The following is a 24,419-nucleotide window of genomic DNA, read 5'->3' as shown; positions in this document are numbered from 1 at the left end:
TTTTTACGTTATAAATTCTATTTTACTTACACATTTTATACACTAAATGGATTTTGAGTAAATAAATCAGAGTGTACACAACATTGAAGGGTCTTTAATCAAATTATAGCACTTTTTATTCTCTATTCACAATCTACCGTACTTTTCAAAAACTTATTAAAATATTGTAAAAAAAATTAAAAAAATAATAAACAAAACTTTTACTCCCCCGCCCTTGCAAATGGGGGGAGCAAATTATTTCACCTCCCCCAGGCGAGAAATTAATTTAAATTCTCCCCCGCATGTCGTATAGGCGGGGGAATATAGTTTTAAATTATAAAATTTCAAATGCTTTGTAATGCCCGAGAATTAATCACTGTCAATCAAGGATTATTGACTTATAATTTAACGTGATTACGAAAAGACCAATTGAGACACGATTTAAGATAATCTGCGGCCATTTATTTTGAATTGCAGAATGTGTTGCCGAAGCAACACCGCACCCGCGCTCCTGATTAGACCGCACCCGCAGTGAGGAGGCAGTAGGGTATGCTATTTTTACAGAATGATCACCGCACCCGCGGTCCAGGAGAGAGCGCACCCTCGGTCAGGCACCGCACCCGCGGTCCCGAAGCTACCTCACCCGCGGTGCAACGTGTTTTGCAAAAATTGTGCCACCTCGCTGTATGCATGCATTGATATATATATATGTAACCAGCTTCGTTTCCCCTTCATTTTTCCGAGAAAAGAGTCGAGAAAAGCTTTGGGGAAAGAAGTGAAAAATCCTTACGCCTTAAATTCGTCCGTTAGATTTTGAATCCGACTTCTGTACTGTGTTCCTATCAACGCAGGCTACAATTGGACGTAAGTTTTATTACGTTTTGACATGTTTTGAAAATATGATGTTGTTAGAATTGAATACACGTCATATATGATGTTCTTGACATGTTAGACAGCGTAGAATCGAAGTCAGATTAAGAAACAGACTGATTATGGAATTGTTATGAATTTCAGAATGAAATTGACTAGAATTGATGTCAGATTTGTACGGTGGTTGATTGTAAATTATTGGAATCAGTAGATATTGGTTTGGTATCACTGGTATCGCAGGATTGTCCTATTGTACTGCCAGAATTCAATAAAACAGAGATATCGTGATTTGATTAGAATATTGATACAGAATATTGATATTGTCATTGCCAGATTGAATAGTGACAGACTTTGAATCAAGACTTCGATTGTATCAGAGCGACAACAAGAAAGGTATAAATTAATGTTGATTAGGGATTGCACAACTCGAGTTAGGTTTGACTTGAGTTTCCCGAAATCACATACTTTATTTTATTGCATTGATATTTGTAGATTATCAGATTTGATATGTTTAGTCTATTGAATGATAGCAGATCCAGAGTTTGAGTCTTGGGCAGATCAGCCTAGCTAGGGCAGAACCGCCGAGTCTTTCTCAGAACCGATAAGACTCTAGACTTACGGTGTATCGATGAGCTTTAGATGTAGATCGACATCTATTGTAGACACTCGATACAGCATACCAAAGTCTAAATTTAGATCGGGATCCCTAGATTAGAAATGAGTCCTAGATTTAGGTACAGATTTGTATCGATTCATGTAGTCAGAATTGAATACATGTTTTTAATGATTGTTTATGCTTTTATATATGTATTATATGATTGCATTGATACATTGTTTATACTGGGATATTTATATCTCACCGGAGTTATCCGGCTGTTGTCTTGTCTGTATGTGTGCATGGCAACATGTGGGACAGGTTCAGGGTCACAGAGGTGAAGAAAGATCGAGATTAGAGTGGTGATTCCGGACTTGGAGATAGATAGGTTTTATTACTTGATTGTAGTAGTTGAACCTAGTTTGATTAGATGGTTTTGATTTAGATGCATGTTATACATGATTTGTATTATTATAGTGGTTTGTATAATAGATTGATTCTATTACCTTCCGCATGTAAAAAAAAAAAATTAGACTCTGTATTAGAATTGATTAATTAGTCCCAATGACGATTAAGAAGATGATTAGCGTTCGGGTTCCCACAACAGGTGGTATCAGAGCGATAGATCCTTTAGATTGAGATAGACGATGCTAGTGAGCGGGGTAGATTGAGGTTTTCTTTCTTGCTTTGAATGCTAGCATGTTTTACTGCTTTAATACATGTTACTTCTTTATCTGATTTGATATAATAATGTGTTTTATTGGAATTGGATCAGTACTGATTCTAGATCAGCAGTAAGATGATCCGAGAAGGATTGGAACAGAATTGGGGTATTTGTTACTAATCTATTTGATTATCATATATGCCTCCCAGACGAATCCCAGAACAGGGAAGTACATCAAATCCTCCAATGGACGTCACCCCGACCCCAATGGAAACGTTACTGGAACGATTTCAGTCATTTCATCCGCCGGCTTTGAAAGGAACAGAGAACGCTGTGGAATGCGAGAGTTGGCTTGATGATATAGAGATGTTGTTCGAATCCTTGGAATATACAGATGAGAGGAGAGTGAAATTAATTGGACACCAGTTACACGAAGTTGCAAAAGACTGGTGGATTACGAGGAAGAGAGCCATGGAGCATAGAGGTACGATTATTACCAGGAATATATTTAGAACTGAATTTTATCAACGATTCTTTCCAATGTCGTATCGAAAGGACAAGGGGGCGGAGTTTGCCAATCTCAGACAGGGACAGATGAATATAGAAGAATACGTGTCAAAGTTCTCCTCCTTGCTGAAATTTGCTCCACATGTGGCCGATAGCGAGGAAGCTATTGCTGACCAGTTCATCAATGGCTTGAACCCCGATATTTTCACATTGGTGAACACAGGGCGACCGAATAATTTTACTGACGCCCTGAACAGAGCTAAGGGAGCAGAAGCCGGTCTGATGAGATAGAAAGGGGCTTCATTTGTACCTCCAGCACCGAGACCACAACAACCACCTCCCAGATTTGAAGGTGGCAGCAGCAGTGGAGGGAAGAAGGAATTTTTGAAAGCCAGAGGAAAGCAATTCAAGAAATCTGGCAACAGTTCTTCCAGCTCCGGTGGGACCAGACAGAGCCAGAGTTACACTGGAGTTTATTGCAAGACTTGCGGAGGAAGACATGCAACCGAGCAATGCCAGGGAGTGACTGGTAGTTGCAACTTCTGTAAACAGATGGGACACTTTGCTAAAGTGTGTCCACAGAGAGGTTCGCAGAGAACTCAGGGGGCCGAGTTATCGGGATCAGCAGCACAGACTGAGAGACGATCAGCTGCTGTTCATACATTCCAGCCAGCGCCAGCTCAGTCACAGCAGAGGCCAGGAGGAAGCCAGACAGTTGGTCAGCCTCCTAGACAGCAGGCCAGAGTCTTCGCTTTGACAGAGGAGCAGGCCCAGGAAGCACCAGATGACGTTGTGGCAGGTAACTGTTCTTTATGTGGTTACTCTGCTTATGTACTGATTGATACCGGTGCTTCACACACATTTATTTCTGAACGATTTGCATTAAGTCATGCATTTCCTGTAGAATCTTTAGCTATTGTAGTATCTGTATCTTCGCCTTTGGGGACAGGTTTGGCATCCGTAAATTCTGTTAAGCATTGTATGCTACAGTATGAGGGGCATGAGATTGAGTTAGATTGCATCGTACTTGGATTGTCTGACTTTGACTGTATTATCGGTATTGATATACTGACCAAGTACAAAGCGACAGTTGATTGTTTCCACAAGATAGTGAGATTCAGACCAGATATGGCTGAAGAGTGGAAATTTTACGGTAAGGGTTCTAGATCGAGAATTCCTTTAATATCCGTATTATCTATGACTCGATTATTACAGAAAGGAGCAGAAGGATTCCTTGTATATTCAGTAGATTTACTGAAGTCGAGTCCAGCATTGGCAGATCTGCCAGTAGTACGTGAGTTTGCTGACGTCTTCCCAGATGAGATCCCGGAATTACCTCCAGTTAGAGAGATAGACTTCAGCATTGAACTGATGCCAGGTACAGTATCGATTTCTAGAGCTCCCTACAGAATGACACCAGTTGAATTGAAAGAATTGAAGGATCAGCTGGAAGATTTACTGGCCAAGGGGTACATCAGACCGAGTGTTTCTCCTTGGGGTGCTCCAGTATTGTTTGTAAGAAAGAAAGACGGTTCAATGAGACTCTGCATCGACTATCGACAACTAAACAAGGCAACGATAAAGAATAAATATCCTTTGCCTCGTATTGATGATTTGTTTGATCAGTTGCAGGGTTTTTCAGTATATTCCAAGATTGATATAAGATCGGGATATCATCAGCTGAGAGTCAGAAATTCTGATATCTCAAAGACAGCATTCAGAACCAGGTATGGCCATTATGAATTTATTGTCATGCCATTTGCTTTAACGAATGCTCCAGCTGTATTTATGGGATTGATGAACCGTGTATTCCAGAAATATCTCGATGATTTTGTGATTATTTTCATCGATGATATTTTGATTTATTCAAAGAATACGATTGAGCATGCTGAGCATTTAAGAACTGTGTTGCGAATTCTAAGGGCTGAGAAGTTATATGCTAAACTGTCAAAATGTGAGTTTTGGTTAAGACAGGTAGTATTTTCTGGGTCATATTATATCTAGAGATGGTATATCAGTTGATCCCAGTAAAGTAGAAGCCGTGATTTGTTGGCCAAGACCGACGTCAGTCCCCAAAATTCGCAGTTTCATGGGTTTAGCGGGATATTACCGTCGTTTCATTAAAGATTTCTCAAGTATAGCTAAACCAATTACTCAGCTGACTCAGAAGAATGCTCCATTTGTTTGGTCTGAAGAATGTGAGACCAGTTTTCTGGAGTTAAAGAAGAGGTTGACCAGTGCACCGGTGTTGACTATACCATCCGGTACTGGTGATTTTGTGGTTTATTGCGACGCTTCTCACAGAGGGTTGGGATGTGTGCAGATGCAACGAGGGCATGTTATTGCTTATGCCTCAAGACAGCTTAAACCACATGAGACCCGTTATCCAATTCATGACCTAGAATTGGCAACCATTGTCTTTGCATTAAAGATATGGCTACATTATCTTTACGGGGAGAAGTTTGAGATATATTCTGATCATAAGAGTTTAAAATATCTGTTTTCACAATCTGAATTGAATATGAGGCAACGAAGATGGCTTGATTTGCTTAAAGACTTTGATTGTGAAATCAAATACTATCCAGGAAAGTCTAATGCAGCAGCTGATGCACTGAGTCGAAAGGTATGTTCTTTATCTTTGTCGACGATCGGTGTTTCAAATTTGATAGAGGACTGTTGTTTGTCTGGATTAGCATTTGAAACAGATTATAGACCGTTGAGACTTTATACGGTGCAAGTAGAACCAGAACTGATTATGAAGATTAAAGCGGCTCAGAAAATTGATCAGAATGTACAGAAATCAGTATCGATGGTTAGAGCGGGACATCGATCGGAGTATCAAGTACGTGATAAAGTCTTGTATGTGAATAATCGTCTGGTTGTGCCGAATGTTTCAGATTTGAGACAACAGATATTGTCAGAAGCGCATAACAGTCGATTCAGTATTCATCCTGGTGGCAGAAAGATGTACAACGATTTGCAAAGACAGTTCTGGTGGAAACAAATGAAGACTGACATTGCCGAATTTGTCTCCAAATGTCTGAATTGGCAACAGGTGAAAGCAGAAAGAAAGAAAACCAGGAGGATTATTACAGAGTTTGTCCATTTCTGAATGGAAATGGGATCACATTTCCATGGATTTTGTGACGCAATTGCCGCGTTCCTCCCGAGGTTGTGATGCGATTTGGGTCGTTATTGACAGATTAACCAAATCCGCAGGTTTTATACCGTACAAGATGACGTACAGATTTGACCAGATGGCAGAGATCTACGTCAGAGAAGTGGTCAGATTACATGGAGTGCCGAAGTCTATCGTATCAGACCGTGATCCTCGATTTACTTCGCACTTCTGGCAGAGTTTGCAGCAGGCTCTCGGTACGAAGTTACATCCGAGTACCGCATATCATCCACAGACCGACGGACAGTCAGAGCGGACTATCCAGACACTAGAGGATATGCTGAGAGCAGTAGTGCTTGATTTTAGCACTAATTGGCAAGATGCATTGCCGCTTTGTGAGTTTTCGTACAACAACAGCTATCAGACGAGTATTGAGATGGCACCATTTGAAGCGTTGTACGGAAAGAAGTGTCGATCCCCTCTCTATTGGGATGATATCTCTGAAGTTCCTGAGATTGGACCAGATATGATCAGAGATATGACATAAAAGTGAAGCTAATTCAAAAGAAAATGAAGGCAGCACAAGACAGACAGGCCAAATATGCCAATGTTCGACGTAGACCATTGGTATTTGAGGCAGGAGACCGAGTATTTCTGAAGATTTCACCTTTCAGAGAAGTTGTTAGATTTGGCAATAAAGGAAAGCTGTCTCCACGATATATTGGGCCTTATGAGATTCTGGAAAAGATAGGAGATCGTGCCTATCGACTCGCTTTACCGCCTTCATTATCTGGGATACATGATGTCTTTCATGTATCGTTATTAAGGAAATATCTTCCTGATGCTTCACATGTTATTCAACCAGACGAGGCCGAACTGGATGAGACGTTGAGCTATATGGAAAAAACCGATTCAGATTATTGATCGTAAAGAAAAACAGCTCAGAACAAAGACTATTCCACTTGTAAAAGTTCAATGGACTCGTCATGGTACTGAAGAAGCAACTTGGGAGACTGAATCAGATATGAGACAAGAATTCCCAGAGTTGTTTCGATAATATAAATTTCTTATACAAGTTTTGTATATACTCCTTATTGATACGAATGAAATGCCTGTGATTTCGAGGACGAAATCGTATCTTAGGAGGGGAGAAATGTAATGCCCGAGAATTAATCACTGTTAATCAAGGATTATTGACTTATAATTTAACGTGATTACGAAAGGGCCAATTGAGACACGATTTAAGATAATCTGCGGCCATTTATTTTGAATTGCAGAATGTGTTGCCGAAGCAACACCGCACCCGCGCTCCTGATTAGACCGCACCCGCGGTGAGGAGGCAGTAGGGTATGCTATTTTTACAAAATGATCACCGCACCCGCGGTCCAGGAGAGAGCGCACCCGCGGTCAGGCACCGCACCCGCGGTCCCGAAGCTACCGGACCCGCAGTGCAACGTGTTTTGCAAAAATTGTGCCACCTCGCTGTATGCATGCATTGATATATATATATATATATATATATATATATATATATATATATATATATATATATATATATATATATATATATATGTAACCAGCTTCGTTTCCACTTCATTTTTCCGAGAAAAGAGTCGAGAAAAGCTTTGGGGGAAAGAAGTGAAAAATCCTTACGCCTTCTGTGAGAAATCCGTCCGTTAGATTTTGAATCCGACTTCGGTACTGTGTTCCTATCAACGCAGGCTACAATTGGACGTAAGTTTTATTACGTTTTGACATGTTTTGAAAATATGATGTTGTTAGAATTGAATACACGTCATATATGATGTTCTTGACATGTTAGACAGCGTAGAATCGAAGTCAGATTAAGAAACAGACTGATTATGGAATTGTTATGAATTTCAGAATGAAATTGACTAGAATTGATGTCAGATTTGTACGGTGGTTGATTGTAAATTATTGGAATCAGTAGATATTGGTTTGGTATCACCGGTATCGCAGGATTGTCCTATTGTACTGCCAGAATTCGATAAAACAGAGATATCGTGATTTGATTAGAATATTGATACAGAATATTGATATTGTCATTGCCAGATTGAACAGTGACAGACTTTGAATCAAGACTTCGATTGTATCAGAGCGACAACAAGAAAGGTATAAATTAATGTTGATTAAGGATTGCACAACTCGAGTTAGGTTTGACTTGAGTTTCCCTAAATCACATACTTTATTTTATTGCATTGATATTTGCAGATTATCAGATTTGATATGTTTAGTCTATTGAATGATAGCAGAGCCAGAGTTTGAGTCTAGGGCAGATCAGCCTAGCTAGGGCAGAACCGCCGAGTCTTTCTCAGAACCGATAAGACTCTAGACTTACGGTGTATTGATGAGCTTTAGATGTAGATCTACGTCTATTGTAGACACTCGATACAGCATACCAAAGTCTAAATTTAGATCGGGATCCCTAGATTAGAAATGAGTCCTAGATTTAGGTACAGATTTGTATCGATTCATGTAGTCAGATTTGAATACATGTTTTTAATGATTGTTTATGCTTTTATATATGTTTTATATGATTGCATTGATACATTGTTTATACTGGGATATTTATATCTCACCGGAGTTATCCGGCTGTTGTCTTGTCTGTATGTGTGCATGGCAACAGGTGGGACAGGTTCAGGGTCACAGAGGTGAAGAAAGATCGAGATTAGAGTGGTGATTCCGGACTTGGAGATAGTGTGGGGACCCGGACGCTAATCAAGTTTTTAATCATCATTGGGACTAATTAATCAATTATAAAACAGGGTCTAAATCTTTTTTTTTTAAATACAAAGCGGAAACGTAATGTAATTTACTCAAATTACATATTAAACATGAACATACAAATCTTGTGTTATCTACAAGAATTCAACTAGGTTCAACTACATATCAGTGTTGAATCCTCTGTTGCTTCGAAGCCCGGATCTCCACGCTATCTAATCTTCTCTCATCCTCTTCTTGACCCTGATCCAGCCCCACCTGTTGTCATGCACACATACAAACAAGACAACAGCCGAATAACTCCGGTGAGATATAAATATCCCAGTATAAACAATGTAAACATGCAGTCATATAAAAGCATATACGAAAGTATATAAGAATTATTCATAACATGTCTCAAATCAGAAACATAAATCCATATCAAACATTCAATAATCATGAATGGCATAAATAATGTAAATCAACATGTCATATAAGACTCAACTCAACCGACGCATCGTCTCAGACTCGACTCCACTGACGCGTCGTCTCAGACTCGACTCAATTCTATCCTAGGGATCCCGATGTCTGAATAATAATAATTATACCGAATCTCAGTCGATAGGAATGAATCAATCCCTAACGGCATCGATATAATTCATATATCCAGTGTCTGGGCGAATCAGCCGCAGAAGTGACGAATCAGTCAAGAAGTAGGCGAATCAGCCAATAACCAGACGAATCAGCCTGTAATTAAGCGAATCAGCTTAAGTTTAGACGAATCAGTCAATAACCAGACGAATCAGCCTGTGACTAGGCGAATCAGCCCATGACTCAACGACTCAGTAATCAATACATGCAGTCAGTATCTAAGCAAATCAATCAATGACTAGCGAATCAGCAGTCATTACATGCAGTAGCTATAAATCAATAGACTACAATCATAAGTCTCATCAATTGCAAATATCAATGCGATAAATGAAAGTATGTGATTTAGGGAGACTCGAGTCAAACCTCACTCGAGTTGTGCAATCCCAACTCAACATTAATTTATACCTTTCTTTCTGATATTCTGACTCTGTCGAAGTCTCGAACTCAAAGCCTGTCAATACACAATCTGACAATAACAATATCGAGGGTACGGTATCAATACACCACTCAATTAATACTGGATACAAACAGAATTCACTCAAATTCTGTTTCAACAACATAACGGTATAATCTCAATATATTCAGCCATATCATATCAGTCAGATATCAATCCTAACGTCTTATACTCGATATCACTCCATCTTGATATCATTTCTAGTCAATCTCATTCTGAAAATCATAACAAGTTCATATTCAGTCCGTTTCTTAATCTGACTTCGATTCTACGCTGTCTAACATGTCAAGAACAACATATATGACGTGTATTCAATTCTAACAACATCATAATTTCAAGACATGTCAAAACGTAATAAAACTTACGTCCTGTAGTAGCCTGCGTTGATAGGGACACAGTACCGCAGTCAGATTCAAAATCAGACGGACGGATTTCTCACAAAAGGCGTAAGGATTTTTCACACTTTTTCAGAAACTTTTCTCGATTCTTTTATCCTTGTTTCTGAAGGAATTTCGAAGGCATATATATATATCTATACATATACGCTGCATGAAAGGCAAATGGCACATCACAGATTTTACACGTCTCGCGCTCAGGCGGTAAGAAAGTACCGCCCGAGCGCGGCACTTTCTGTTCGGATGCATGGCCTATTATCCATTGGCGCTCGGGCGGTAGTTTTCTACCGCTCGGGCGCCAAACTTTCTGTCTGAAATCCCAACTTGTGGTACATTGGCGCTCGGGCGGTCTCTTTCTACCACTCGGGCGCCATGAGTTCTGTACAAAAATCTTGTTTTTCTTGCACCTACGTCCGGCTTTTCCACGTGAGCTCCTATAACCTAAAGTCTACGAATTTATCAACATCTTATTACAGTAATTAAATCTCGGGCATTATTACTTGATTGTAGTAGTTGAACCTAGTTTGATTTAGATGGTTTTGATTTAGATGCATGTTATACAGGATTTGTATTATTATACTGGTTTGTATAATAGATTGATTCCATTACCTTCCGCATGCCAAAAAAAAAAAATTAGACTCTGTATTAGAATTGATTAATTAGTCTCAATATTTTAAAAAGAATTAACTCTGCCCCGCCTGTCGTACAGGCGGGGAGAATTTAAATTAACTCTCCCCCGCCTGTCGTACAGGCGGGGGAGAATTTAAATTAATTTCTCCCTCCCCCGCCTCCCCTACAGGCGGGGGAGGTGAAATAATTTGCTCCCCCGGGCAGGGGAGTAAAAGTTTTATTTATTTTTTACAATATTTTAATAAGTTTTTGAAAAATACGATAGATTGTTAATAGAGAATAAAAAGTGTTATAATTTGATAAAAGACCCCAACATTGAATATTAAAAAATAAATCACATAGAAATAATAAATTTAAACTACAAAACAATCTCATGGGAATAATTCATTTTTACGTCATAAACTTTGTGCTTCTTCCCGATTTCGTCCCGCAAGTTTTGTGTGTGTTATTTAAATCTCTCATTGATCATTACTCAGGCCATATTTCTAGTCAAAAACCACCCGCATTCAATTTGTTTTATTGCAGTTTGGAACATCACAAGAAAATCATTAAGCAAGAATGCATGAAATTGATGGACATTGTGATCTTCCCAATCATATTCCAGAAAAATCGTCATCTTCCTCCTCAACAACATTTTCCGGATTATCTCATCTCCTTCAACATTAACTTTTTATGACGAACATTTGTTTCACCAGCCACGAGTCTTAAATCAATTGCACGGAAATCAACTTTTTTAAATCAGAAACAGTATAAAAAAAACAATCGAGTTATTAGAAAATTAGTAATAATCATTAGTTTAAAAACTCCTAATAAATAATAGAATCATGAGAAAATTGAAACAAGAAAAATATGTCCCTTGAATAATCAAATTTAAATAAAGGGAAAAAAACATAAAGCCATTAAAATCCCTCAACTCTCACTTTGTATCGATCGGCAGACTTTGCACCTTGATTTCATGGGTCAAAATTAAAATGATGCAGCAACCCAAACCCTTATACTGTCCTTCCTGCGAAATTCCTCACCCAAGCTGGTGAAAATTGCACGTTAATTAAGAGCACGAGAGTTTATTCTTCCCAAAGTAAATGATGCAGCACTTCCAAACCTAATTCCATAGTACCATTCCTACAAATTTCCTCTCCCAAAGTCCATCATCGTGTACTTAATCTTCGGTACCTTGATGACTAGAAGAACTTGCTAGGAGGGCCTATGTCCATCGAGCAAACCTTCGAGAGATCCATATATCACTCATATGCAAATACTGCAATGCCTCTGTGGTTGTTAATCATGGCCAAACCTTGAGGACCATGTTGGTAATCTCTAGTACAAAGTACTTTGCCAAGCTCCGTGGTCCATCAGCTTTCGACACCACATCTTTACCACTGCGACTTACGCTGGAATTTTGAGTAGTCGAGCCAACAACCTCTTCATTATACATGCATTCAACTTGTTTTATTGCATTTTGAAATATCACAAGCAAATAATTAATCAAGAGTGTCTGAATTAGCTGATGGGCCCTATGATCTTCCCAATCATATTCTGGCAAATTTTCATCTTCTTATCGACAACATTTCCTGATCTTAAAGCTGAGATATCATCTCCTTCTGTTAGCTAGTGTTAGTAATAAGAGTTGGGTCATCACCATAAACAGATTTTGCCTTATTACGTTTCTTTTATGGTACAGTTACTATAAATAGGTGATGTTTTGTATCTGTGAAGACCAATGCATGAATGAAAATGTATTCACAGAAACTCAGTTCTTCCGCACTTTAATATGGTATCAGAGCCCGGGTTCCACCGTAATGTGTTAGACTGCCTATAATTAGGCCACCCATTCTGCCCATAATTGGATCATTTGTAAACTCCACGTTCCAGATGTTCATTCCTGGACGTGAGAGGGGTGTCTTAATTGTCCCACGTCGGTTAGATAAATAACCTTGGAGTTGTATATATGGGCTTGGACAATCTTCCCCTTGAGCTAGCTTTTGGGGTTGAGTTAGGTCCAAGTTATAATCTTAACATGGTATCAGAGCGGGAAATTCTTCGGTTCTTGTGATTCTTTTTTTTCGCAGGCCTGATCTCGCTTATCTTGCTGCAATTAATTGAGTGTTCATCACATTGTATCGAATTGTGGAAGCGAACTCAGGATCCAACTCGCGATTGAGGAATTTTCTTCGATAATCATCAAGACAACATCTGGATCTAGCTCGCAATTGAGGTATTTCCTTCGGCGATACTTTCACAGGTTGTTTGCAGCCTTTTGAATTATCTTCCCTGATTTCGTGAAAGCAACCTCACGATAATCTGAGAGCGTCGCAAAAGTGGTCAATCATTTCACGACGTGTAGCAAGTGTTGCCGAATGTATTTGATGGAAAGTTATTTCATCGGTACATTTATATAGATTATATATATATTATAAAATACTTTTTAGTGAATTAAGTATAAGTTTGTTAATTTTTAGTTGATTAATATTTTTTAAATTCATTTCGCTTTTAGATTTAAATGTTTTATAAAAAATTAACTTAAAAAATAATATTTAAAATTTTATATTATTATTTAATTACTAATTTAAATAATTGTTCTAACTGAATAAATGAAATAGAAATAATCGAGCCATATTTGTATGAAACAAATCAAACCGAAATTTTCTGTTTTTAAAATCGAAAACCAAGAAACTGAAATCACATTGTGTCAAATTGAACCGAACCGATCGAACCGAACCAAATGATTAACATATATCAGATATTATATATGTGAAGTGGGTCAACTCGACTCATATATATCTACAATAAAAATAATACGTTTGACATAAAAAAATATTTTTCATGTGTCGGATCGAAAAAAATATTGCTCACAAAATTGACTTGTTGGACAATGTAACGAGAGTTTTTACGTTAAGATTTTTGTGCCAATTATTTTAAAAAATTTAAACTTGTTACATTTATAATGAAACATCTTCCACGTATGAAAAAAAAACTTTTATTTCATTATTATTTTGACTCATATTCAGTTTTTGTTTGGTAAAATTTATTATTTTATAACTTAATTTTTTTATACGTATTATATATATATGTATTATAAATATATATATATATATATATATATATAGTTATATACAAAATTATAATTTATATTATTTATTGTAAGTATTTCCATTATCTCACACTTCTCCCCAAATCTCTCCCGCCTCGTAGAATCCCTAAATCTCTCCCGCCTCATAAAATCCTCACGTTATTTTCTTCTATCGGGAAGTGGCTTCCTGTGAGGACCCGGACGCTAATCATTTCTTTAATCGTTTTTAATATCAAATGAAAAAATTAAGTAATGTGCGACATAAATTTTTTTTTTTAAAATACACAGCGGAATCGTAATGTAAATCAATCTAATTTACATATTAAAGTTAAAGTACAAGTCTAGTACTTAATACATTTCTATTAAACTAGATTTCAATTACTATAGATCAAGTACTGAATCCTAGTCCATTTCTGAGCCTGGATCTCCACGCTATCTAGTCCAGTCTTGTTCTCTTCTTGACTCTTATCCTGTCCCACCTGTTGTCATGCACATATACAAACAGAACAACAGCCGGATAACTCCGGTGAGAATTATATTCTCAGTATAAACAATGTATACAATATAAAAGCATATAACAGATATTCCTAACATGTATCAAAATCAAAAACATGAATCAAATATTCGTCACATGTATTATAATCCTAAACATGAATCACTATCAAGAATAAATCATATTTTAAACATGTACCGTCATGAGGAACATAATTCAATATCAAACAATGAATCACTCTCCGTGATTCTCAGACTCAGACTCGACTCAATCCTAATCTAGGGATCCCGTTCGGAATAAGAACATACACCCACCTACACTCCCGATCGGGGTGGTGGTATGTTCTTATTCACGGACTTTGCCTCTTTCCATATCGAACACCAGTAATAGAAAAGACTCCAGTTCTATCCACTCCGATATAGCCAAACGTCCGGTGTCCTGACCTAACCGTCATGGACTATGGCCCTACCGCCAATATCCTATCTTGCGACAAAGTGCCATGGGCCAGTGACGAGTCCTCACTATACGGCCCTTCTGTCACAAGATCAAATGTCTACGACTAGGCACAACCACCTATGACTCAAGACATACATTGTCTATAAATCCATAGACCCAAGGTGTCAATTATATTCAATTGCAAATAACAATGCAATAAAATAAAGTATGTGATTTAGATAAACTCGAGTCAAACCTCACCCGAGTTGTGCAATCCCAACTCAACATTAATTTATACATTTTTCTTCTCGGTCGGACGAAGACGAAGTCTCGAATTCAACTCTGTCCATACCCACTCTGGCAATGACAATATCGAACAGGCACAATATCAATGTATAACTCAATTCAAAACATGTTCTGATCAATACTCAAATCAACATACAATCTGATCAATGTCAATCGACATACCGTACAACAATACAATCTCAATCAATCGTAAATCTGACCAATATCAATCTACTGAGGTTTCGACGGCATAACAATAGAGTCTTGATAACCCCGTCAATCTCAACATCACAGATATAATACCAGACTCATAATCAATATCGATACAACTCATAATCTCGACGATAATACGAATATAATATCGAATCTCAATCAAATCAACTCCGAAAATCATAATAATTACATAATCAGTCTGTTCTTCGAACTGACTTCAAATATACGATGTCTACTGTATCAGAAACACCATACATGATTCTTATTCAATTCTGACAATATCATACTTTCAAATCATGTCTAAGCGTAACAAAACTTACGTCCAGTTGTAGCTGTCGTCGCTAGGAACTCGGTACTGTACTCGGATTCAAAATCAGACGGACGGATCGAAATATAAAGGCGTAAGAATTTCGACAAAGTTTCTCGTTTCTTTTCCAATATTCTGAAGAATCGTACGGTTATACGTATACACACACACACACGCATGTAAGGCAAGTGGCTCGTTCCTTCGTGTAACACGTCTCGCGCATATGCGCGACTTTCCTCGGCGCATATGCGCGAGACACAAAGTCTCGGCGCGTGTATCTCGGTCGTTCTCGCGCATATGCGTGCCTTACCTCAGCGCATATGCGCGAGGTTCTCTTGACAAAGCATACTACAGCTCGTGCATATGTGCGCCATCACTACGTGCATATGCGCGGGGTCTTCTGCCCAACTCGCGCACATCTCGCGCATCACATCGCGCATGTGCGTGAGTGGCACCTCCCTCGTACATAATTCGCGTCTTTTCTCGTCTTTTTTCGGTCTGATCCGTTCCGTCTTTAATCACATCATTTAATCAGTAAATCATTTCAGATTAATCTCAGATTACAGTATCAAATTCTCGGGCCTTACATGTCTCCCCCCATAAGATATGATTTCGTCCTCGAAATCACAGGCAATCAACTTAGATATCAAATCAGATACAAGAAGGAGATATATACAAAAGTTAAAAGAGAACTCATCTCCTTAAAACAATTCTAGAATTTCTATTTCATCTCGGATTCTGTTTTTCCGGTAATCTCTTTAACATTCTGTCAGCTTTACTGTATTTTCAACAGCAGCATAGTCTTCATTCTGAATTATCTTCCTTTCATAGGTTCCTGATTCCAGACTGGAGTAATCATTCAAGAAATATAATATCATAATATCCCTCAAAATAACTTGTGATGGAATAATATTGGATATACAACATCCGTATATACCAATCAACAGCTCCTAACAACTCAATCTCGGCCTCAAATATCAACAGTCATCGTCCGACGTTGGCATATTTAATATCAATTCCCAAGCTATCTTCATTTGCTTCTGAATCAGTTTCATTTTCTTTATCAGATCTTTGATTTTATCAAATTCAATCTCAGGCATCACCGCCATATCATCCCCATACAAAGAAAATCCGCAGTTCTCACTGTACAATACCTCGATTAAAGCTATCTCGATACTCATCTAATAGCTATTATTGAACAATAATTTATAAAGTGACAAGACATCAGGTCACTAGTGCTAAAATCCAGCACTACCGTTCCTGGATATCTTCCAGTATCTAGATAGTTCGCTCTGACTATCCTTCAATCTATAAACCATAGATGAAAAATCATGCTATACATTCTGCCAAAAGTACAACATTAACCAAAAATCACGGTATGATATAGTCAACTCTTGCATTCAATACAATCTGACCCCTTTTCTGACATACCTCTCAGTCGTCTAGTCATATCTATACGTCATCCTGTACAATATAACATATGCAGATTTGAACAATCGTTCAATCATAACCACATCCTGGTACAGTTTGGAAAGATTTCGGTAAGTCTATCACCAGATCCATAGAATTGTACTTCTATTTCTATTCAGGAATCGATAATCTGTATAACCAGTCTCCTGGTTTTTTATCTTTCTGTCTTCATCTGTCAGCGATTTAGACATTTCAATACAAATTCTGACATAACTGATTTCATTTGTTTACATCTAAACTGTCCGTTAGAATTATCACACATTTCTTGTTACCAGAATAATACTGAATCTACTACTGTGTGCATCTGACAATACCTGTCATTTCAAATTCGAAATATCTGGCACAAACAAATCAGCTAATGATATAAAATAAAGCATTACCTACCTGGAATTCTGATTGACACACTGTTCTGACTATCGAAATCATGTTCTGAACAATCTGATCAAACTTCTGAACTGCTGTAATTCTCAAAATCAGCTCTGAGTCAAAATCAGCTCTGATTCGGCTTGAACTGTATATAATCTCAACAATATGCCACAATTTGTATCAAATACGTATTCAGAATAACAACAATATTGGATCAAATTCAAAGTATCAATTATCGATACTGATCTAGTATACTCGTAGAAAACAATTCCTGATAATATTGTCGATCTGACTAACCGATTCCATTTTCAACGTTGTTTAGATCAACTGCTATATCATCTTCGAATGTAATGTCCCCCAAACAATATAATCTGTCTCAAATACTGTTTTAGAACAATAACAATACTCAAGCAATTCAAAACAACAGTCATATACCAGAATCTGCTAAACTCAGGGAAATATGAATTTCTAACATTTCTGACAGTTCTGACATCGGTGTCATTCTCAGCCACTGATCACGGTTTTAACTGTGCTAAAATCAATCAGTATACCAGATTCGGATATTACATACCACAAATACAATCTGTATCAATCAAGATTCATATCTGAACAGTTTATGTATAACAAAATCTCAGTTCTCAGATCATTCAATATAAGATATTCGATTCAGACAGTCATATGCCACGAGTATATCAAAATATCATAGATAGACATCATAAAAGTATCGGAATACCTCTAAACACATGATTCATCAACCCAAATACAGAACTGAAGTATCTTGCAACGAAACACTCAATCAGATGTAACTCTCAGGTAGTAAATCTTCTAACTGATAATTCAATTTTCTCAATTCAATCAGTGTCGTTCTGTACGGAATTCTAAAATAAAACCAGTACCTGGTATCGAATCAAGGCTGAAATTAATCTTCCTGATATATTACAAACCCGAAATTTCATCTGGGGAAACTTTAGCAACTCTCCAGCTACTGGCAAATCAGTCCATTGTATGCTCCATTTCAGTAATCAACTGAATACATAAGGAATAACTCCATTTCTTTCGATAATCATCGAATCACAAATAATACGGAAATCAAAGGAATTAAAAATCGAAAATCCTTACCGTACCTCGTTCATTTTTCGGCCATTTCAGGTCCGAATCTTACCATCTCCTGGCCAGAATCTACAATAATCCTGTACCTAATCAATATATTAATCATGCAGCCAAAATCAGACAACACAAGTACAGTACAGTCTAACTCGATTTCATTATCCTCTTACTGTAGTATACTATATTTAAATGAATTTCACTGATATCAAACCTTCTCCCCAAACGGTAAAGAGATCAATACTACAGTAAGTACAGACCCAATAGATAAAGCATGTCTCAATGCAATTCATACAAAATCATGTTTAGGATGTATTAATATCTCTTAATACATATGCAAATAATCATAAAAGAACAGTTATCTGCCACTATATCATCAAGTGCATCCTGGGTCTGTTCATCGGTCACTGCAACCAGATGCCTCTACTCTCTGGAATCTTCGGGAACCTCGCTGTGGACATACTCTAGCAAAATGTCCGGGTTGTTTGCAGATACGGCAACTACCAAATACTCCTTGTCATTTCTTAGTGGGATGTCTCCCTACGCAGGTGCTACAGTACACTCCAGTATAACTCTGACTCGAACTGCTGGAGCTAGAAAGACTGCTGCCTAACTTCTTAAACTGCTTCTTTCGAGCTTTCAAATAGTCTTTCCTTTCACTACTACTACTACCAGTCTCAGGTCCGAGAGGTGGTTGTTGTGGTCTCGATGCTAGAGGCACAAACGAAGCTCCTTTCTGTCTTATCAGACTGGCTTCGGCTCTCTTGGCCCTACTCAGAGCTTCAGCAAAAGTATAGGGTCGGCCTATATTCACTAATGTCAATATCTCAGGATTCAATTCCTTAACAAACTGATCAGTCACAGCTTCATCATTCCCAGCCACGTGAGGATCAAAACGTAGAAAGGTAGAAAATTGAGCAACATATTCTTCAATGCTTAGCTGACCCTGTTTCAAATTTTCAAACTCTGCCCTCTTATCTTCTTGGTACGAACTTGGGAAAAATCTTCGATAGAACTCAATTTTGAAGATCTTCCACGTAATCACTGTACCACGCTGCTCTAAGGCTTCTTTGATGCAATCCACCAACTCCTTGCGACTTCCTGTAACTGATGTCCAATCAGTTTAACTCTACGTTCCTCAGGGTACTCGAGTGAATCAAACAATATCTCTATATCATCTAACCAATTCTCACAATCAACAGTCGTCTCAGTACCCCTCAGAATTGGCGGTTGGAATGACTGAAACCTACTCAACTGTATTTCCATTGGAGTTTCTAACACATCCATCTGGTCAGTCGAAGTACTACCTCGTTCCGAAATTCTTCTAGGGGGTATCTCTGATAATCACCAGAATTATCAATAACATGAGACAAATCCGTCTCAGTCCCTTCCTGATCAGCTTACCTCTGATCAAGAATGGGTTCTGATTCGTCCTCAAATAATACATATTACCACATAAACTCAGATATTCAGGTAACATGTATTTTCAAACAAAACATTAAAACATAATATCATGCTAGCACACAGAATGTAATTCAACATTATAATAAATCACATGCTAGCAATCAAAAGCAGGAAAAAAAACCTCAATCTACCCCGCTCACTAACCTCTATCTCAGTCTCAAGATCCTACAGTTCTAGAACCTATTGTTCTGGAACCTAATGCTCTGATACCACCTGTTGTGGGACCTGGACGCTAATCATTTCCTTAATCATTTTTAATATCAAATGAAACAATTAAGTAATGTGGGACATAAATTTGTTTTTTAAAATACACATCGGAATCGTAATGTAAATCAATCTAATTTACATATTAAAGTTAAAGTACAAGTCTAGTACTTAATAAATTTCTATTAAACTAGATTTCAATTACTATAGATCAAGTACTGAATCCTAGTCCATTTCTGAGCCCGGATCTCCACGCTATCTAGTCCAGCCTTGTTCTCTTCTTGACTCTTATCATGTCTCACCTGTTGTCATGCACACATACAAACACAACAATAGCCGGATAACTCCGGTGAGAATTATATTCTCAGTATAAACCATGTATAAATGCAATCATAAAAACAATATAAAAGCATATAACAGATATTCCTAACATGTATCAAAATCAGAAACATGAATCAAATATTCGTCACATGTATTATAATCCTAAACATGAATCACTATCAAGAATAAATCATATTTTAAACATGTACCATCATCAGGAACATAATTCAATATCAAGCAATGAATCACTCTTCGTGATTCTCAAACTCAGACTCGACTCAATCCTAATCTAGGGATCCCGTTCGGAATAAGAACATACACCCACCTACACTCCCGATCGGGGTGGTGGTATGTTCTTATTCACGGACTTTGCCTCTTTCCATATCGAACACCAGTAATAGAAAAGACTCCAGTTCTATCCACTACGATATAGCCAAACGTCCGGTGTCCTGACCTAACCGTCATAGACTATGGCCCTACCGCCAATATCCTATCTTGTGACAAACTGCCATGGGCCAGTGACGAGTCCTCACTATACGGCCCTTCTGTCACAAGATCAAATGTCTACGACTAGGCACAACCACCTATGACTCAAAACATACATTGTCTATAAATCCATAGACCCAAGGTATCAATCATATTCGATTGCAAATAACCATGCAATAAAATAAAGTACGCGATTTAGGTAAACTCGAGTCAAACCTCACCCGAGTTGTGCAATCCCAACTCAACATTAATTTATACCTTTTTCTTCTCGGTCTGACGAAGACGAAGTCTCGAATTCAACTCTGTCCATACCCACTCTGGCAATGACAATATCGAACAGGCACAATATCAATATATAACTCAATTCAAAACCTGTTCTGATCAATACTCAAATCAACATACAATCTGATCAATGTAAATCGACATACCGTACAACAATACAATCTCAATCAATCGTAAATCTGACCAATATCAATCTACTGAGGTTTCGACGGCATAACAATAGAGTCTTGATAACCCCGTCAATCTCAACATCACAGATATAATACCAGACTCATAATCAATATCGATACAACTCATAATCTCGACGATAATACGAATATGATATCGAATCTCAATCAAATCAACTCCGAAAATCATAATAATTACATAATCAGTCTGTTCTTCGATCTGACTTCAAATATACGATGTCTACTGTATCAGAAACACCATACATGATTCTTATTCAATTCTGACAATATCATACTTTCAAATCATGTCTAAACGTAACAAAACTTACGTCCAGTTGTAGCTGTCGTCGCTAGGAACTCGGTACTGTACTCGGATTCAAAATCAAACGGACGGATCGAAATATAAAGGCGTAAGAATTTCGACAAAGTTTCTCGTTTCTTTTCCAATATTCTGAAGAATTGTACGGTTATACATATATATATATATATATACACACGCATATGCGCGAGACACAAAGTCTCGGCACGTGTATCATCTCGGCCGCTCTCGCGCATATGCGCGCCTTACCTCGGCGCATATGCGCGAGGTTCTCTGGACAAAGCATACTACAGCTCGCGCATATGCGCGCCATCACTCCGCGCATATGCGCGGGGTCTTCTGCCCAACTCGCGCATAGCTCGTGCATCACGTCGTGCATGTGCACGAGTGACACCTCCCTCGCACATAATTCGCGTCTTTTCTCGTCTTTCCCGATCTGATCTGTTCCGTCTTTAATCACATCAATTAATCAGTAAATCATTTCAGATTAATCTCAGATTACAGTATCAAATTCTCAGGCCTTACACTTCCATTGAAAGATTTACATAGAGCTGTTGTTAACAGAAGAGGCAGGGCCGGATTTCATCGACATCGAATCTGTTGAGGTGAAGAAAGCTGCTAATTTTTTTTTTCCCAATCTTTGATTGTCAATTTTTAAACATTTAGATTTAGTATATAATTATGCACTTTCTATTTCAAATATCAAACCCCTCTACCGAAGATTATTGGGCAAATGATTACAATATTATTGGGCAAATGATTACTGTTAAGGGTATTTGTTGTTATTCTTTATGTTTTGTCGATTAGGATATTTAATTGAAGTTATGGTGCACGAATAGGGTTCTATGGTTTTGCCGATATGGAATCGTGATATGCAATCAGTTGGTGATCTCTTACTCTTTTCCTTTTGTTCATTTAAATGGCTGATGGTGAACGAGATTTTTGTTGGAACTTATGGTTTAGCGAATGCAGGCTATTATGATGTCTGATTAGAGTCTCCGCGTCCTTAGGGTTCGGAAATTTATGAATGGTAATTGTAATGTAAATAATTTGTTTGTATGTGATGTATTTGTTAGTTGGACAGTAATGTATGGAATCTTGTTGATTTTCATGTCATTGAATGAAACTTAATGTATATATTCTGTATTCGTTGACTCTAGTGTTGATATTCAAGTGCAAATGGTTTGACACTGATACTAGGAAGAGAAGAATGCAAGTAGACAATATTTTCACGAGCATCTATACTGGGGCAGAATGGTACAAGAATGATCCATTTATACTTGCATCGCAGGCGAAGTTAGTATATTACTTGAATGATATCAAGAATGGCCCAATGTGGAAATTGGTGCGGTCTTATACACCACGTAATCTATGGGACTATCCAAATGTTGAAGTTGAAAATGATGTTGGCACAACTAGTTCTCATTCTCACATAGTACAGGAATTGAATTCACAATCATTGCAATTGTTGGTAGAATTACCAGAGTTAGAGAATACCAGCTTCCATCGTGATGATGTTGAATCAACCGAGGTTATGAATATCGATCATTTGTTGCACAATTTAGGTGATTTTGTAGTAAGTGATGACGATTTTGAAGACGACACATTAGAGGAATACGAAGAACAAGATGATGGTACTGTAGAAATTGACGAGGATGATGGTATTGAAAATGAAAATAATGACACTACTTCAGACGAAGTAAGAATTATATTTTTCATACTATTGTCGGTTTATATGTTCTCTATATTATTGGCCATTATTCAATGATTTTCGATGTCGTTAATTTATTCATATTATTCATTATATATATATATATATATATATATATATATATATATATATATATATATATATATATATTTACAGGATGTCTAGTTTCATGCTAGTGGTTCTGGTACTGGAGAGGGTGGATCAGGAGGGGATGGAAGAGGCAGACAGACAACATGGAGACGTCAATTTTGTAGTAAAGTTCTCGAGAAAGCATTGAGAAAGCGAAAAAATGATAAATTGGAGGTTGAGTTTGAAGAGTATACAGGGGGTAGTGTTGGAGAAACTAGAAAATGGTTTAATAACTTGATAGCTCAAATAGTCTGAGATACAATATCTCCTCGTATTACAGCTTGGGAGGACGTCACTTTGGTTGAAAAATAGCTCATCTTTGATCTTCTTGACGTAAGTTTGGAAATTTACATTATGTTATTTTAATGATATAAAACTAAGAATTTATGTATTAATGACTTGGTTTTTTTTTTTTTTTGGAAGAACAAATTTATATATCCAAAGACGAGTGTGGTGAAGGCAGAGGTAGAGCGGCTCACCATGAGAGCACTTCGAGAACGAAGATGTAAGATGAGAAGGAACTGGAAGCAACTCGATGGGTTGCAAAATAAAGATGCACCAAAGAGAAAGCTATATAAGGGAGTAAGCCAAGATGATTGGGATTTTCTTTGTGATTATTTTGGAAAGAAGAAACAAATGGTTAGTAATAATTTGATTAGTTGATAAATATTTATTACTTTCATTAATATTATTCTTTATTTTTGTAGGAAAAATCTAAGAAGAATACAAATAACCGGTTTTGTAGACCACTTGAAGGCGCTCATGGATCGAAGACTTTGGTTCAACATTATCACGCTGCTGTAAGTTTTAGTAGAAAATAATATTTATTTTTATATTTTATATGATAATAACTGTTTTATTTTTTAAGGCTGATCCTGTGACGGGAGAGCTTCCGAGCGTGATCGACACCTTTGAGCAATTGTTTCACAAAGAAGGAAAATGGAAGAATGATTGGGCAACACAAAAATATGTAAATGTCTTTTGTTATTTTTTAGGGGAGCCATGAATA

General features: G+C 37.5%; 1 pseudogene; it reads left to right on the top strand.

Annotated features, from left to right (window-relative positions):
* The window catches only part of LOC140833675 (uncharacterized), a 30,128-nt pseudogene extending 6,790 nt beyond the window's left edge, over window positions 1–23,338 (top strand).
* Window positions 23,339–24,419: the final 1,081 nt, after the last annotated feature.

This window comes from Primulina eburnea, chromosome 6 (genome assembly GCF_022965805.1).
Source record: "Primulina eburnea isolate SZY01 chromosome 6, ASM2296580v1, whole genome shotgun sequence".
Classification (NCBI taxonomy): Eukaryota; Viridiplantae; Streptophyta; class Magnoliopsida; order Lamiales; family Gesneriaceae; genus Primulina; species Primulina eburnea.
This window is presented reverse-complemented; position numbering and strand designations above follow the sequence as displayed.